Source organism: Scyliorhinus torazame, chromosome 15 (assembly GCF_047496885.1).
Source record: "Scyliorhinus torazame isolate Kashiwa2021f chromosome 15, sScyTor2.1, whole genome shotgun sequence".
Taxonomy (NCBI): domain Eukaryota; kingdom Metazoa; phylum Chordata; class Chondrichthyes; order Carcharhiniformes; family Scyliorhinidae; genus Scyliorhinus; species Scyliorhinus torazame.
Genome location: NC_092721.1, coordinates 184,552,530 through 184,570,823, shown reverse-complemented (window position 1 = coordinate 184,570,823; position 18,294 = coordinate 184,552,530). Strand labels below are relative to the sequence as shown.

At 50.0% G+C, this 18,294-nt stretch overlaps 1 protein-coding gene across 6 annotated transcripts in view; it reads right to left on the bottom strand.

Annotated features, from left to right (window-relative positions):
• Positions 1 to 15,879, bottom strand: part of nipa2 (NIPA magnesium transporter 2) — a 79,770-nt gene extending 63,891 nt beyond the window's left edge. For 2 of the 6 annotated variants that reach the window (XM_072477247.1, XM_072477250.1), the window contains exon 1: positions 15,134 to 15,152. The gene's annotated coding sequence lies outside the window, so the exon portion shown is untranslated. Of the gene's footprint in view, positions 1 to 15,133; positions 15,153 to 15,290; positions 15,497 to 15,781 lie in introns of those variants that run through there. The other 4 variants (XM_072477246.1, XM_072477249.1, XM_072477248.1 and 1 more) reach the window with 4 other exon arrangements.
• Between the last annotated feature and the right edge of the window lie 2,415 nt (positions 15,880 to 18,294).

Sequence of the window (18,294 nt, the reverse complement as noted above, 5' to 3'; positions counted from 1 at the left end):
TAGCCGGATTGCGGTGGATCCTCTAGAGCAGCGGCCAGGAAGGCAGGCACAAAGCAAGATGGCGTCGGAAGGAGGCAGTTTAATATGGGGCCCTGACCAACAAGAGTTCCTGCGGCGTTGTGTAGATGAACTCAAAAAGGAGATGAAGAAGGAGCTGTTGGCCCCGATATTACAAGCGATTGAGGGGCTAAAGGAGGAGCAAAAGACCCAGGAACAGGAGCTTCGGGTCGTGAAGGCAAAGGCTGCTGAGAATGAGGACGACATACAGGGCCTGGTGGTGAAAACGGAGATCCACGAGGCACAACACAAAAGATGTGTGGAAAGGCTGGAGGTGCTGGAGAATAATGCGAGGAGGAAGAACCTAAGGATTCTAGGTCTTCCCGAAGGTGCAGAAGGGGCGGACGTCGGGGCATATGTGAGCACGATGCTGCACTCGTTAATGGGATCGGAGGCCCCGACGGGTCCGCTGGAGGTGGAGGGAGCCTATCGGGTTATGGCGCGAAGACCGAGGGCTGGAGAAATTCCTCGAGCAATAGTGGTGAGATTTCTCCGATATAAGGACAGAGAGATGGTCCTCAGATGGGCAAAGAAAACTCGGAGCAGTAGGTGGGAGAATGCGGTGATCCACGTATATCAAGATTGGAGTGCGGAGGTGGCGAGAAGGAGGGCAAGCTTTAATCGGGCCAAGGCGGTGTTGCATAAAAGGAAGGTCAAATTCGGAATGCTGCAACCGGCAAGACTGTGGGTCACACATCTAGGGAAACACCACTACTTCGAAACGGCAGATGAGGCGTGGACATTTATTGTTGAGGAGAAGCTGGAGTGAGCGGGCCAGAAAAAGAACGTTTGGGACAAAAGTGGGGGGGGTGAATTTGTGGGATGAAGGGGGGAAAAGAGGACTTCCCAAGTTGTTAAACCTGCGACCCTGTAACTTCTCTCTCTTCCCCATGTCGTGGGGGAGGGGGTGATAGAGGATGAGGAGCTGAGGGCGCCGGCCATTGGGGGCGGGGCCAAAAGGGAAGCGCGGGCTTTGTTCCCGCGCTATGGTAATCATGGCGGGAACAGGGAAGCAGGAAGGAGGGGGCCTCGCACCGTGTGAGCCGAGGTTACAGGGGGAAGCCGAGGTCGGCCAGCGTTTGCTGACTTCTGGGAGCAACATGGGGGGTGCAATTACGCTAGCTTGGGATCTAGCCGGGGAGGGGGGGGGGGGGGGGGGGGGGGGGGGGGGAGTTAACTGGGTTGCTGCTGCTGGGGAGAAAGGGGAGCTGGTGGGGGGGTCGGGGCGGGGGGGGCGCCGCCTGGGGGGGATACAGCTACGTGGGAACCGGGTGAGGAGCTGGATTGAAAAAGGAAATGGCTAGTCGTCGGGGGGGGGTAGGTAAAGAGCCCCCCAACCCGGTTGATCATGTGGAATGTGAGGGGGCTGAACAGGGCGATTAAGAGGGCACGGGTACTCGCACACCTAAAGAAACTTAAGGCAGATGTGGTTATGCTTCAGGAGACGCATCTGAAGCTGATAGACCAGGTTAGACTTCGCAAAGGATGGGTGGGGCAGATGTTTCATTCGGGGCTAGATGCAAAAAAACAGGGGGGTGGCCATACTAGTGGGGAAGCGGGTAATGTTTGAGGCAAAGACTATAGTGGCAGATAGTGTGGGCAGATACGTGATGGTGAGTGGCAAACTGCAAGGGGAGGCGGTGGAACGTGTGTGCCCCGAACTGGGATGATGCCAATTTTATGAGGCGTATGTTAGGACGAATCCCGGACCTAGAAGGGGGAAGTTGGTAATGGGTGGAGACTTTAATACAGTGCTGGACCCAGGGCTGGACAGATCGAGGTCCAGGACCGGAAGGAGGCCGGCTGCAGCTAGGGTGCTCAAGGATTTTATGGAGCAGATGGGAGGAGTAGATCCCTGGAGATTTAGTAGACCTAGGATTAAGGAGTTTTCGTTTTTCTCCTATGTACACAAAGTATTTTCACGAATAGATTTTTTTGTTTTGGGAAGGGCACTGATCCCAAAGGTGACGGGGACGGAGTACACGGCTATAGCCATCTCGGATCATGCGCCACACTGGGTGGACCTGGAGATGGGGGAAGAAAAACAACAGCTTCCACCCTGGAGAATGGACATGGGATTATTGGCAGATGAGGGGGTGTGTTTAAGGGTGAGGGGGTGTATTGAAAGGTACTTGGAACTTAATGATAATGGGGAGGTACAGGTGAGAGTGGTCTGGGAGGCACTGAAGGCAGTGGTTAGAGGGGAGCTGATATCCATTAGGGCACATAAAGGAAAGCAGGAGGGTAGGGAAAGGGAGCGGTTGTTGAAAGAACTTCTGAGGGTGGACAGACAATACGCGGAGGCACCGGAGGAGGGACTGTATAGGGAAAGGCAAAGGCTACATGTAGAATTTGACTTGTTGACTACGGGTAATGCAGAGGCACAATGGAGGAAGGCACAGGGTGTACAGTACGAATATGGGGAGAAGGCGAGTAGTTTGTTGGCCCACCAACTGAGGAAAAGGGGAGCAGCGAGGGAGATTGGGGGGGTGAGAGATGAGGGAGAGAGAGATGGAGCAGGGAGCGGAGAGAGTGAATGCAGTGTTCAAGGCATTTTATGAAAGATTATATGAAGCGCAGCCACCGGACGGGAAGGAGAGAATGATGCGCTTTCTGGATCAGCTGGAATTTCCTAAGGTGGAGGAGCAGGAGAGAGTGGGGCTGGGAGCACAGACTGAGACGGAGGAAGTAGTGAAAGGGATTGGGAGCATGCAGGCGGGGAACGCCCCGGGACCAGACGGATTCCCAGTTGAATTCTATAAGAAATATTTGGACTTGCTGGCCCCGCTACTGATGAGAACCTTTAATGAGGCGAGGGAAAGGGGGCAGCTGCCCCCGACTATGTCAGAGGCAACGATATCGCTCCTCCTAAAGAAGGAAAAAGACCCGCTGCAATGCGGGTCATACAGGCCCATTTCCCTCCTGAGTGTGGATGCTAAGATTCTGGCCAAGGTAATGGCAATGAGGATAGAGGATTGTGTCCCGGGGGTGGTCCATGAGGATCAAACTGGGTTTGTGAAGGGGAGACAGCTAAATACAAATATACGGAGGCTGCTAGGGGTAATGATGATGCCCCCACCAGAGGGGGAAGGGAGATAGTGGTGGCGATGGATGCCGAGAAAGCATTTGATAGAGTGGAGTGGGATTATTTGTGGGAGGTGTTGAGGAGATTTGGCTTTGGGGACGGGTATATCAGGTGGGTACAGTTGCTGTATAGGGCCCCGATGGCGTGCGTGGTCACGAATGGACGGGGGTCTGACTATTTTCGGCTCCATAGAGGGACGAGGCAGGGATGTCCTCTGTCCCCGTTATTGTTTGCATTGGTGATTGAACCCCTGGCCATAGCACTGAGGGGTTCCAGGAAGTGGAGGGGAGTACTTGGGGGGGGGGGGGGGAACACCGGGTATCTCTGTATGCGGATGATTTGTTGCTATATGTGGCGGACCCGGCGGAGGGGATGCCAGAGATAATGTGGATGCTTGGAGAGTTTGGGGATTTTTCAGGGTATAAACTGAACATGGGGAAAAGTGAGTTATTTGTGGTGCATCCGGGGGAGCAGAGCAGAGAGATAGAGGATTTACCGTTGAGGAAGGTAACAAGGGACTTCCGGTACCTGGGGATCCAGATAGCCAAGAATTGGGGTACATTACATAGGCTTAATTTAACACGGTTGGTGGAACAGATGGAGGAGGATTTCAAGAGATGGGACATGGTGTCCCTGTCATTGGCAGGTAGGGTGCAGGCAGTTAAAATGGTGGTCCTCTCGAGATTCCTTTTTGTGTTCCAGTGCCTCCAGGTGGTGATCACGAAGGCTTTTTTCAAAAGAATTGAGAAGAGCATTATGAGTTTTGTGTGGGCTGGGAAGACCCCGAGAGTGAGGCGGGGATTCTTGCAGCGTAGTAGGGACAGGGGGGGGCTGGCACTACCGAGCCTAAGTGAGTACTACTGGGCCGCCAATGTTTCAATGGTGTGTAAATGGACGGGAGAAGGGGAGGGAGCGGCGTGGAAGAGATTGGAGAGGGCGTCCTGCAGGGGGACTAGCCTGCAAGCAATGGTGACGGCGCCGTTGCCGTTCTCACCAAAGAAATACACCACAAGCCCGGTGGTGGTGGCTACATTGAAAATTTGGGGGCAGTGGAGACGGCACAGGGGAGGGACGGGAGCTTCGGTGCGGTCCCCGATAAGAAACAATCATAGGTTCGTTCCGGGGAGAATGGATGGGGGATTTGGAGCATGGCAAAGAGCTGGGGTAGTACAACTAAGAGATCTATTTGTAGATGGGACGTTTGCGAGTCTGGGAGCGCTGACGGAGAAATATGGGTTGCCCCAAGGGAATGCATTTCGGTATATGCAATTGAGGGCTTTTGCGAGGCAACAGGTAAGGGAATTCCCGCAGCTCCCGACGCAGGAAGTGCAGGATAGAGTGATCTCAGAGACATGGGTGGGGGACGGTAAGGTGGCGGACATATACAGGGAGATGAGGGACGAGGGGGAGATCATGGTAGATGAGCTGAAAGGGAAATGGGAAGAAGAACTGGGGGAGGAGATTGAGGAGGGGCTGTGGGCTGATGCCCTACGTAGGGTAAACTCATTGTCCTCGTGTGCCAGGCTAAGCCTGATACAATTTAAGGTGCTACACAGGGCGCATATGACTGGAGCACGGCTTAGTAAATTTTTGGGGGTAGAGGATAGGTGTGCGAGATGCTCGAGAGGCCCAGCGAATCACACCCACATGTTCTGGTCATGCCCGGCACTACAGGGGTTCTGGGTGGGGGTGGCAAAGGTGCTTTCGAAGGTGGTGGGGGTCCGGGTCGAACCAAGCTGGGGGTTGGCTATATTTGGGGTTGCAGAAGAGCCGGGAGTGCAGGAGGCGAGAGAGGCTGACGTGTTGGCCTTTGCATTCCTTGTAGCCCGGCGCAGGATATTGTTAATGTGGAAGGAAGCCAAACCCCCGGGTGTGGAGACCTGGATAAACGATATGGCAGGGTTTATAAAGTTAGAACGGATTAAGTTCGTGTTAAGGGGTTCGGCTCAGGGGTTCACCAGGCGGTGGCAACCGTTCGTCGACTACCTCACAGAAAGATAGAGGGAATGGAAAAGAAGTAGACAACAGCAGCAACCCGGGGGGGGGGGGGGAGGAGGAGGAAAAGAGAGAGAGAGAGAGAGGAGATATTTGGTATATGTAATTGTATATTGGATTGTTGGATTGTATTTTTGGAGAGTATTTATTTTGGACAAGGCAGTTGGCATTTAGTTTTGTTTTTTGTTTTTGTTTATATATTACTTATTTATTTGTTTAAAACTGGCCACGGTTATTTATATTGCTTTATTGTTGTGTAAAAGAAACACTACGTATTGTTATGTTTGGCCAAGAAAGTTGAAAATATATTTTTTTTAAAACAATGCACAAACAACAAACTCCATAGTCTTCAAACACTTAAATTCGCCCTCAATCCGTGCTTCCTGACAAACTCATTCTCATCCTCGGCGCATCAAAATAAGTCTGTCCTCAAAAGTTACCCAAAGACAAGCCGGTTACGTACACCACACCAAACCTCATGTTGCGTTTGTACAGTGCAGCCTTGACCTTATTAAACGCTGCACGCCTTCTCACCACCTCTGCCCCAAAATCTTGGTATATTATTATGGCATGGTCCTCCCATTTACAGCCCTGATCATCCTTCGCCCACCTCAGAACCCGTTCCGCATCACGTATCGATGAAACCGGACTATGATCGCCAGAGGTGGCTGCCCCAACTGGGCTTCTGCCTCAGCGATCGATGGGCACGATCCAACTCAGGAGGGGTCGAGAAGACTCCCTCCCTCGCCAATTTTCCGAACATCTTGGACATATAGTCCGTAGAGTTGGCGCATTCCAGGCCCTCTGGTAGCCGAACGATCCTTAAATTTTGCCATCTAGAACAGTTCTCCAGATCGTCAACCTTGGCCTTTAGCTCCTCTGCCTCCAAGGAGGCTATCCGATCACTGCAATCAAGAGAGTGTCTTCTGAACCTTCTGTATCGTCACCCTATGTACCTCTACCCGCCAGCCCATCTTGTCCATATTCGCCCAAATTGGGGCCAAAGCCCCCTCCATTGCCTTCTCCAGATCCTCAGTGACCGCCTGTCGCTGCTTCTCCAGTTTGTCAGTCAGGAAGCTAACCAACTTCTCAGTCATAAACTGAGTGTCCACAATTTCAGCAGAAGCCACCGCCATGCTCCCAGACATTACGTGAACGAGAGAGACTTATTTAATCAAATCATACCAATTTCCTCCAAATAAATTTGCACATAAATGAGGCAAAAAGGACCAAAAACCAAGTACCCTGGCGGGAGCCACCTTGCTGCCACCGGAAGTCAGCAGAAAATTTTAGAAGAACATAATTGACATTCCCTATGCCCTGCCCTGCTCAGGAATCCTATTATTACTTGTGGTGACTACTCGCTCCAACAAGATTTATCACAAAACAGTGCTCAAGATTTGGCATAGAGATCGGATAGAATGGGGGTATCTGATGGCAGTGCTGGAGCGGTGTGGGATTGGACCAAGGTTTGTGAACCGGGTAAAGCCATTATATAAGGAACCGAAGGAGAGTGTACGCACAAATAATATCAGTTCAAGATACTTTTCTCTCCACCGTGGGACGAGACAGGGATGTCCTATGTCCCCCCTGCTGTTTGCACTTGCGATTGAGCGGTTGGCCATCGCATTGAGAAGTTCGGGAGCATGGAAAGGAATAGTGCGGGGGGGGGGGGGGATAGAGCATAGGGTGTCCTTATATGCCGACGACTTGCTGCTGCTGTATGTGTCGGAGCAGAGTGCATCGACTGGAGGAATATTGGAGCTACTGCGGGTATTTGGGTCTTTCTCGGGGTACAAGTTGAACCTGGACAAGAGTGAGTACTTTGTGGTGTCTCAGCCGGGGGTGGGGGCAGGGGTGGGGGGGGCTGCCATTCCGTAGAGCAGGGACTCATTTTAGGTATCTGGGGGTGGGGGAGGCTTTGCAGGTACAACATCACTAGTTTGGTGGGGAGAGTGAAAGCCGACCTGGCAAGGTGGGATGGCCTTCCTCTGTCACTGGCGGGTCGGGTACAGGCGGCTAAAATGAACGTGTTGCCGCGATTCCTGTTCATCTTTCAATGCCTACCGATTTTCCTGCCAAAGTCTTTTTTCAGGGAGATTGAGGGAAGTATTACCTCATTCATATGGGGAGGGAAGGTGGCCAGAGTGAGAAAGGCGCTGCTACAGAGGGGATGGCAGGCAGGGGGCCTGGGGCTCCCGAACCTGTTGTACTACTACTGGGCGGCGAACGTGGAGAAAGTGCGGAGCTGGGTCAGAGGGGTTGATTCTCAGTGGGTCAGAATGGAGGAGAGTTTGTGCAGGGGGTCGGGGCTGAAGGTACTTGCAACAGCGCCGCTCCCGATAGCTCCGGGGAAATATTCAGGGAGTCCGGTAATAATAGCTTCATTGAAAATCTGGAGGCAGTTTCGCCAACACTTTGGGTTGGGTTTAGGGTCAAGGGAAATGCCAATTCGGGGGAACCACAGATTTGAGCCAGGGAGGTGGGATGGAAGTTTTCGGAAATGGGAAGAGAAGGGGATTAAGACACTAAAAGATTTGTTTCTTTGGGGTCGGTTTGCAGGATTGAAGGAGCTGGAAGCGAAGTATGGGCTAGAGCAGGGAGAAGTGTTTAGGTACATGCAGGTTCGGGATTTTGCCAGGAAGGAGATACAGAGCTTCCCAGTGGAACCGGCCTCCACATTGCTGGAGGAGGTGTTAACGACAAGGGGACTGGAGAAGGGGGCAATGACAGCGGTGTACGGAGCTATTCCGGAAGAGGATAAGGCACCACTGGAAGGGATCAAAGCAAAGTGGGAGGAAGAGCTGGGAGAGGTTATAGAGGAGGGGGTCTGGTGTGAGGTGCTCCAGAGAGTGAATGCCTCCACCTCATGTGCGAGGTTGGGGCTGATACAGCTGAAGGTGGTATATAGAGCGCACCTCACGAGGGCGAGGATGAGCTGAATTTTTGAAGGAGTAGAGGATGTGTGTGAGCGTTGCGGGGGGGGGGGTCGAATCACGTTCATATGTTTTGGTCCTGTCCAAAGCTAGGGGAGGTACTGGTGTTTAGGGTAATTTCCAAGGTGGTGCGTGTGAAACTGGACCCCGGTCCCCAGGAGGCCATATTCGGGGTGTCGGACCAGCCAGGGTTGGAAACGGGAGCGGAGGCAGATATCATAGCCTTTGCCTCGTTGATTGCCCGAAGGCGGATCCTGCTGGGATGGAGAGCAGCCTCTCCACCCAGTGCCCTGGCGTGGCGGGGGGACCTGTTGGAATACTTGACCCTTGAGAAGGTTAAGTTCGAACTGAGGGGAGTTCTACAAGTCATGGGCACTATTTATTATGCACTTTCAAGAACTGGATAACATCGAACATTAGTTTTTTTGGGGGGGGGGGGGGGGGGGGCGCTATGTAGATTAAGGGTGACTACGGGTAATCCCGGATTCCTTTTTGTAATTTGTTTATGTAAACATGCGGGCTGATGTTTGGGGGTTGGTGGGCGGATAGGATCGTTGTTATTATGGGGATTGACGTATCTTGCTGATTATTGTTTATTGTTGATGTGTGTAAATGTGGGAGAAAATGTGAAGAAGGAGAATAAAAATATATATATTTTTTTTAAAAGATTTGGCATAGACACCTACGGAGAGCAGAGATGTAAAGGATGAAACTTTACCAAAACGAGCAGGCAATTCGAGGGGTAGCATGGTAGAATAGTGGTTATCACGGTAGCATTGTGGATAGCACAACTGCTTCACAGCTCCAGGTTCCAGGTTCGATTCCGGCTTGGGTCACTGTCTGTGCAGAGTCTGCACATCCTTGCCGTGTGTGCATGGGTTTCCTCCGGGTGCTCCGGTTTCCTCCCACAGTCCAAAGATGTGCAGGTTAGGTGGATTGGCCATGATAAATTGCCCTTAGTGTTTGGTGGGGTTACTGGGTTATGGGGATAGGGTGGAGGTGTTGACCTTGGGTAGGGTGCTCTTTCCAAGAGCCGGTGCAGACTCGATGGGCTGCATGGCCTCCTTCTGCACTGTAAATTCTATGTAAATTCTATGGTTAGCACTGTTGCTTCACAACGCCAGGGATCCGGGTTCCATTCCCGGCCGGGTGTCACTGTCTGTGCGGAGTCTGCACATTCGTAGTATAGAGAAATGATTTGGAGGAAAATGTAACTGGTCTGATTAGTACATTTGCGGATGACACAAAGGTTGGTGGAATTGCGGAAAGCAATGAGGACTGTCAGAGGATACAGCAGGATTTAGATAGTTTGGAGACTTGGGCAGAGGGATGGCAGATGGAGCTCAATCCGGACAAATGTGAGGTAATGCATTTTAGAAGGTCGAATATATAGTGAATGGTAGAACCCTCAAGAGTATTGACAGTCAGAGAGATCTAAGTGTACAGGTCCACAGGTCACTGAAAGGGGCAACACAGGTGGAGAAGGTAGTCAAGAAGGCATATGGCATGCTTGCCTTCATTGGCCGGGGCATCGAGTATAACAATTGGCAAGTCATGTTGCAGCTGTACAGAATCTTAGTTAGGCCACACTTGGAGTATACTGTTCAATTCTGGTCGCCACACTACCAGAAGGATGTGGAGGCTTTAGAGAGGGTGCAGAAGAGATTTACCAGGATGTTGCCTCATATTGAAGGCATAAGCTATGAGGAGAGGTTGAATAAACTTGGTTTGTTCTCACTGGAACGACGGAGGTTGAGGGGCGACCTGATAGAGGCTACAAAATTATGAGGGGCAGAGACAGAGTGGATGGTCAGAGACTTTCTCCCAGTGGGAGGGGTCAACTACTCGGTTTAAGGTGCGAAGGGCAAGGTTTAGAGGAGGCAAGTTTGTTTACACATAGGATAGTGCCTGGAGGGTGCCTGGAACTCGCTATCCAAGGAGATGGTGGAAGCTGGGACGATAGTGATATTGAAGGCATATCTTGACAAATACATGAATAGGATGGGAATAGAGGGATACGGACCTCGGAAGTGTCGAAGATTTTAGTTTAGACGGACAGCATGGTTGCCGCAGGCTTGGAAGGCCGAAGGGCCTGTTCCTGTGCTGTACATTTCTTTGTTCTTTGAAGGGTTGAAATAAGATTTACCTCAAAACTTGAGGTACAAGTTGTATCTTCATTAACCACTAAATATGGGGCCAGTTTACATAGTGGACAAACTAGCATCTTATTAAAAGAACTTACTTTACACTTGTATATATTTGTTGACATATCTTCCACAGTGTCATATTTTTTCCTCAGTTGCTATTAGGAACTGGGTACATTGGTGCATCTGTACTTCTCCCTCAAATTGTACTGTTCATTTGATACTTGTTGCAAAGTATTATTCTTTAATAAATATTTATGGTCATGTTCCTTGCCCATCTACTGACAAGCACTGCTGTTAGCTTTTGGGGTAAAACGTCATTAACTGTGCCAGTGCAGACTCGATGGGCCGAATGGCCTCCTTCTGCACTGTAAATTCTATGATAATCTATGATAATTTTGGCACAAAGCTCAACCTTTGCAACTACACTGGTGTCGTCACATCAAAAGGAACCAATTAAAAATATTACCATACTGAAAATATCTGGCAGTTCTTTGGGTCCCTCATTCCAACAAATAATTTTGTCATAGTCTTAGTTTCTAAACATCCAGATACAGCCTTCAAGCAATTGACCATATTTCCCAACTCCAGCCCCAAGATCTGGCAGTTTTTTGGGTCCCTCATTCCAACAAATAATTTTGTCACAGTCTTAGTTTCTAAATATCCAGATACTCAGCCTTCAAGCAATTGACCATATTTCCCAACTGCAGCCCCAAGATATCAACTTCAGTACCTAAACATGATACGTGTATATATTCAAAATAAAAGACACTGAAGAGAGAATTAAAGGGTATAATCAACCTTCAGGGTTCAGGGAATGATCATAAATCACTCAAGCTTTGTCTTGCTTTCTGTTCTTGTTTCTGAACTGTTTACAGAATTATGGTCTCACACTAAGCTTTCTATGCTACATTTATTTCCACATAATACACTAGATTCATTTTTTTGTCAATTCATAAAATCCTAGGGCAGCACGGTGGCGCAGGGGGTTAGCTCTCTTGCCACACAGTGCCGAGGTCCCAGGTTCAATCCCGGCTCTGGGTCACTGTCCGTGTGGAGTTTGCACATTCTCCCAGTGTTTGTGTGGGTTTCACCCCCACAACCCAAAGATGTGCTGGTTAGGTGGATTGACCATGCTAAATTGCCCCTTAATTGGAAAAAATGAATTGGGTACTCTAAATTTAAAAAAAAATCATAAAATCCTGCTCAAGACTGAACCTCATTTTGTCATGAAAAATTACAGCATTCTACAATCTACTGATAATTCCAGGTTATTTTGCGTAAACATTTTAATTAGGGAATGCAAATAACACAATCGCCAAAATTTCAGACTTAAAGACATTGCACTTCAAGATAGCTCAAATCCCTTAAGTCAAATTAAGAGAAATAAGAAAAATAAACTGGCACTTAAGTGGCACCTTCAACACATTCAGCACCCTGAAAGGGATGCATGGCCAATTAAGTATTTTTGAACTATAGCAACTCTTGTTCTGCACAAACAAGGTGTTAAAATAACAAAGGATGCAACTGACAGAGACCATGGAGTCTTAGCAGATTCTAAACAATCTGACCAATGCAGAATAGTAATTAACAAAATATGTCACAGGACGTTGCAGTTAAAATATGTAATGTTCTAGTCAGGCAGCAATGTAAATATTTCACCTAGCTCTGGTTGCCAAAACACTCAGATAGACACAGTTTTGAAGAAAGGTCATAGATCCGAAATGTGAACACTGCTTCTATCTCCACAGATGCTGCCAGACCTGCTGAGAGTTTCCACTTTATCTGCTTTTATTTCAGTTTTCCAACTTCTGCACTATTTTGTGTGTTGCAGACACTCAATTGCTTAAGCCATGCAGCAGACAGTCATGAAGGCCCGATTCAAGCATCAGTACTATAATGAAAGATGGAAGATGCATCAAAGAAACTATCTTTAAAGAGGCACATATTTTGTTAAAGGGAACAGAAAAAGTATATTACTTAAAACTAAATTCCGAGCGCAAGACAACGGGACACACCCTCCAACTAGTTTTTAAATTCAAAAATGCTTCACGCATAGCAATGAATGTATGGAATGGTCTTTCAAAGACAGGACCAAAGGCAACAACTTGGAATTTTCATAGAGATATTTAGATGCTGCAATGCTCAAATTTAAGGATCATTTTGATTGGTTGGATAAATTAAGACCTTGGCACCATGAATCAAGAAATGCTGTAATGCAGCATTTTTTCACCACCTACAGCAGCAACCTGCTTGTTTCCCAGTCTATGGCTGCACCAAAAGGTTCTTTAGAATTTTGAGTCATACATCAAAACTTACACGTCCAAACAAGACACATTTCAGAAAGCCATACACAATTTTGCAACACAACTCCAGAGCAAAAGCCAACTACAATGTTATTTTGAGGGTGGAACTGTGGCGCAGTGGTTAGCACTGCTGCCTACAGATAAGAGGACCCGATTCAACCTCAGCCCCGAGTCACTGTCTATGTGGTGTTTCCACATTCTCATGTCTGCGTCCAAAGATGTGTAGGTTAGGTGGATTGGCCACTAATAAAAATTATTATAATAATCTTTATTTGTGTCACAAGTAAGCTTACATTAACACTGCAATGAAGTTACTGTGAAAATCCCCGAGTCGCCAAACTCCGGCACCAATTCGGGTACACTGAGCGAGAATTCAGAATGTCCAATTCATCTAACAAGCACATCTTTCAGGACTTGTGGGAAGAACCTGGAGGAAACCCACGCAGACACGGGGAGAATGTGCAGATTCCTCACACAGTGACCCAAGCCGGGAATCGAACCCGGGTCGCTGGCGCTGTGAAGCAACTGTGCTAACCACTGTGCTACCGTACCCTTTCAGCCCTTATTTGGGAAAAAAATTGTGTACTCTAAATTTATTTTAAAATGTTATTTTCATTCCCAATGTGCACTACATCAAATAATGACTGCCATCTCCCCCATGATAGTGACAGAACTATATTACAAAGAAGATTTATTTATGGCATAGTAATAGATGTCACAGGATTCTTATTTTTCACAACAGAATATAAAAAGTTTCTACTTGCAAAACAGGGCGAAGTGAAAGTTAAAGCACCATTTTTATCAGGATGGGTGCAGAAGTGCAGCACAAATCTCCTAAGTTCTCCTAAACAATGTCTGTAACAAAACCTGAGAGGTGGACTAACAAACCTAACCAGCATTGCCAGTTGTTATAACCCCTGCCACACATTATGGCACCACCACCCCAACAGTGCAACCCTGGATTGACTGCTTGTCCAAACATGGAAGCATTTAAAATAAAAAGGTAATTCTAAAGGGGGTGCAGGTGCAGTGGCCTGGGTGTATATGTGCAGAAGCCAAATAAAGTGACAGGACAGATAGAGAGAGTGGTCAAAGCATAAGAGTGTCCTAGGCATTATCAATAGGGGCATAGAATACAAGAGCAAGGATGCTTGAGATATTGGTTTGGCCTCAATGAGTATTGGATCCAGTACTGGGCTCGCACTTCAGTAAAGATGCAAAGACATTAGATTGCAGAAATTATTCACGAGAATGGCTCCAGGGACGAGGAAATTCAAATAAAGTTAGGGATGTTTCCGTTGGGAGAAGGAAAGGCAGGAACATTTATAAAATATTCAAAGACCATAAGAAAATTGAGCAGAAGAATTAGGCCACTCAGCCCATCGAGTCTGCTCTGTCATTCAATCATGGCTGATATTTTTCTCATCCCCATTCTCCTGCCTTCCCCCCATAACCCCCTTATTAATCAAGAACCCATCTATCCCTGTCTTAAAGACACTCAGTGATTTGACCTCCACAGCCCTCTGCGGTAACGAGTTCCACAGATTCACCACTCTTTGGCTGAATAAATTCCTCCTCATCTCAGTTTTATAGGATCTCCCTTTAGTCTGAGATGGTGACCTCTGGTTCTAGTTTTTCCTACAAGTGACATTTATTACTATGCCATAAATCATGAGGGGTCTGGGCAGAATAGGTAGGGAGAAACTGTTCCCCATCCTGAAAGGATCGGGAACAAGAGGACACAGATTTAAGCTAATTGGCAAAAGAAGCAAAATATTTTCAGGCAGCAAATGGTTAACAGTGCCAGTGTGTGGGGTAGAGGCAGGTTCAATCAAGGCATTCAAAAGGGAATTAGGTAGTTATCTGAAAATGACAAATATGCAGGATTACGGGGTTCTTGTAAACTGTGCCCAGCATACCCTCCAATTCTATCTTTTACTCTCGTTCGATGCTTCTAAAACTTCATTACATTATATTCTGCAGTCTCTCATTCCTTCCCTATGTACGGTATGCGTTGTCTGTATAGCATGCAAGAAACAATACTTTTCACTGTATACTAATACATGTGACAATAAATCAAATCAAGGAGGAAGGTGGGAATTGGAGATCCAGTGTAGAAGTGATGGGCCAAATGGCTTCCTTCAGTGCTGCAACAAATTTAGGAAAATTGGGGGAAAAACAAAAGTGAAATAAAACCGTAAATAACAGCAACTTAACGTGTTTATACAACACGGCATATTGATAAAAATGCACATTTGAAACTATTATCTTGTGAACTGCGTTCAAAAAATGCAACTGCCTCCACCGTTCACATTTTTAACTATTATGTTGCCTGCGCTGAGGAAATGACAGTAAACGTGCACGATGCAACACTGAATTCAGAAACCAATTTAAATGCCAGAGCTTCCCCATTCCACATACACATAATAAATTTCCTGGAACAAATCTGTTAATAATCTGAATACCCCACCCACCCCTTCGCCGGCAACACACCTCTGTTAACTCCATGCACATTCAGCCAAAGTGCATCTGCAAGAGGAAATAAAACGATACACGTTGAGGAAGTGTTTCTCCATAATGAAAAACTTATAAAACCGATTGCTTACATACCGAGGATGCCATTTGCACCGCCAAACTGCTGACCTTTACTTCAGCTGAGCTGCATTCCCTTCACACAACGAAAATAAAATGTGCTTTTGTCCCCTCAGACATGATTTGAAAATGAAGAGGGACAAGAGGAAAAAGGAAGGGGGAACTTTTCACTCACCGGCACGGACTGGTAAAATAGGAGGGGGCGGGCAAGTTTGCTGGAGGAGTTTGCCGGCAGACGGGCACCCGGCCGGGGACGTGTGGGCGGAATAACCAAGAAGCTTTCCGAGGGGTTCGAGGAGGACGATCGAGACGGGCCGAGCTGGGATTCAAGGTTATCGAGGGATGAAGGGAGGGTGTAGTTGGGGGCCCATTCCTCACGGCTGGGTTAGTGGCAACGCGGTGACATTGTTGTCCTCTGTTCTCCGGGGTGGGGGCGGGCTCGTTGTTTATTCCCCCCCCACCACACACACACCCCACCAAAGTGATGCTGCCTCCCAGGGAGGAGGGTGAAACCCCCCGGGGGACCACAGGGCCTGTTGGAGTCGGTGCCTCCGAGCCCAGTGACACGCTTTCCTCACGGGCAAAGCCCGGCATTCCGAATCGAGGGGCCTGACTGACCGACCGCCAGCCGCTTAATTACCATCCGCAACCCCATGTTCCACTCACCGCCTGTCCCTGCCGGTGCCGCCCGCCGTCCCGCTCCTCCTCATCTTCTCTTTTCCCTCTTCCCCCCCCCCCACCTCCAACCGACAACACAACCGCATCAGACTCGGCAGGCACTCCTCCTGCCACCGCGCCACCTACCGCTCGGGAGGCCTCTCCGCTCAGGTGCCGCTTCCCCTCCTTTCTGTCATCACTTGGGCCCTGGAGCTAACCACCGCGTAGGTCAGGGCTGCTGCGGATCATAGAATCCCTGCATTACCGGAAGGGGCCATTCGGCCCGTCCAGGCCACACCAACCCTCTTAAAGAGCAACCTACCTAGGCCCATTCCACCCATAACCTTACCTTGCACATCTTTGGACTAAGGGAGGAAACCGTCGCTGACCAGCCCAGCAATTTTTGTCCATCCCCAACTGCCCTCGAGAAGGTGGTGGTGGAGCCTTCTCCTTGCTCCGCGTGCCATCCATGATCCATGTCTTGTCGGTACGTCCAGTGCTGTGTGGAAGGGCGGTCATAAGAACTAGGAGCAGGAGTATGCCCCCGACCGCACGGCCCACCCCTCCTGGGCATCGTGGACCCCGCCAGCGAACACCCCATCGTGGACCCCATCAGCGACCGCCCCCAGCCAACCCCAACCCCAGGCCTGCGCCGCGCGGCAGAAACCCCGGGGGACCCAAGTGCTACTTCTGCGGACAGACAAAACTCCCCCGGCAGCGCTGCTCGGCGCGAAGCGCGTTCTGCAAGGCCTGCAGGAAGAAAGGACATTTCGCTGCTGTGTGCCAGGCCCGCTCGATCGCCGCTATTGTCCCTGCACCCCCCCACGTGCGACCCGTGGGCGCCGCCATCTTCCTCGCCTCAGACCACATGCAGCCCATGGGCGCCGCCAACTTGCCCGCCTCACAACACATGCGGCCCGTGGGCGCCGCCATCTTGCTCACCTCACAACATGTGCGGCCCGTGGGCACCACCATTTTGCCTGCCTCGGACCACGTGCGGCCTGTGGGCGCCGCCATCTTCCCCGCCTCAGGACCCCTGCTCGTCGTCCACCTCATCAGGCCGCTCATTGCCTGCAACCGCCGCCGACCAGCCGTGTCTCGCCTCCATCACGATCGACCAGTCCCGACCGCAGAACCTCACGACCGCGTTGGCGACAGTGAAGGTCGACGGGCACAAGATATACTGCCTTCTGGACTCCGGGAGCATTGAGAGCTTCATCCACCCCGATACGGTAAGGTGCTGCTCCCTCACGGTACACCCCTTACTGTTTGCGGTCTCACGACCCTTAAGGTCGACCCGCTTTCTCTGTTTGCAAACCTCACCCTGGATTGCAAACCCGTCGCCACCAGGAGCAGACGGTACAGCGCCCAGGACAGGACCTTCATCAGATCTGAGGTCCAGCGGCTGCTACGGGAAGGTATTATCGAGGCCAGCAACAGCCCCTGGAGAGCCCAAGTGGTAGTTGTGAAAACTGGGGAGAACAACAGGATGGTCGTTGACTACAGTCAGACCATCAATCGGAACACGCAGCTCGACGCGTACCCCCTCACACGCATATCTGATATGGTCAATCAGATTGCACAGTACAGGGTGTTCTCGACAGTGGACATAAAATCTGCCTACCACCAGCTCCCCATTTGCAAGGCGGACCGCCCATACACCGCGTTTGAAGCGGACGGCCGCCTTTACCACTTCCTTAGGGTTCCCTTTGGCGTCACTAATGGGGTCTCGGTCTCCCAACTTGAGATGGACCAAATGGTTGACCGGTACGGACTGCGGGTCACCTTCCCGTACCTGGATAACGTCACCATCTGCGGCCACGACCAGCAGGACCACAACGCCAACCTTTCCAAATTCCTCCACACCGCTAAACTACTCAACCTAACCTACAACAAGGAGAAGTGCGTGTTCAGCACGAACCGATTAGCCACCCTCGGCTATGTGGTCCAGAATGGAGTGCTAGGGCCCGACCCATAACGTATGCGCCCCCTCATGGAACTCCCCCCCCCCCCCCCCCCCCCCCCCCACTGCCCCAAGGCCCTCAAACAATGCCTGGGCTTCTTCTCGTACTACGCCCACTGGGTCCCTAACTATGCGGACAAGGCCCGCCCACTTATTCACTCCACCGTTTTCCCCCTGACGGCCGAGGCTCACCAGGCCTTCGACCGTATCAAGGCCGACATCGCCAAGGCCGCGATGCACGCGGTCGACGAGACACTCCCCTTCCAAGTCGAGAGCGGTGCATCAGACGTCGCTCTAGCCGCCACCCTCAACCAGGCAGGCAGGTGCGTGGCATTCTTTTCACGCAACCTCCGTGCCTCCAAAATTCGGCACTCCTCCGTCGAATAGGGGGCCCAAGCTATTGTTGAAGCTGTGTGGCATTGGAGGCATTACCTGGCTGGCAGGAGATTCACTCTCCTCATTGATCAACGGTCGGTTGCCTTCATGTTCAACAAAAATGATAAGATCTTGAGGTGGAAGATCGAGCTCTCCACCTACAATTACGAGATTACGAGCTCTC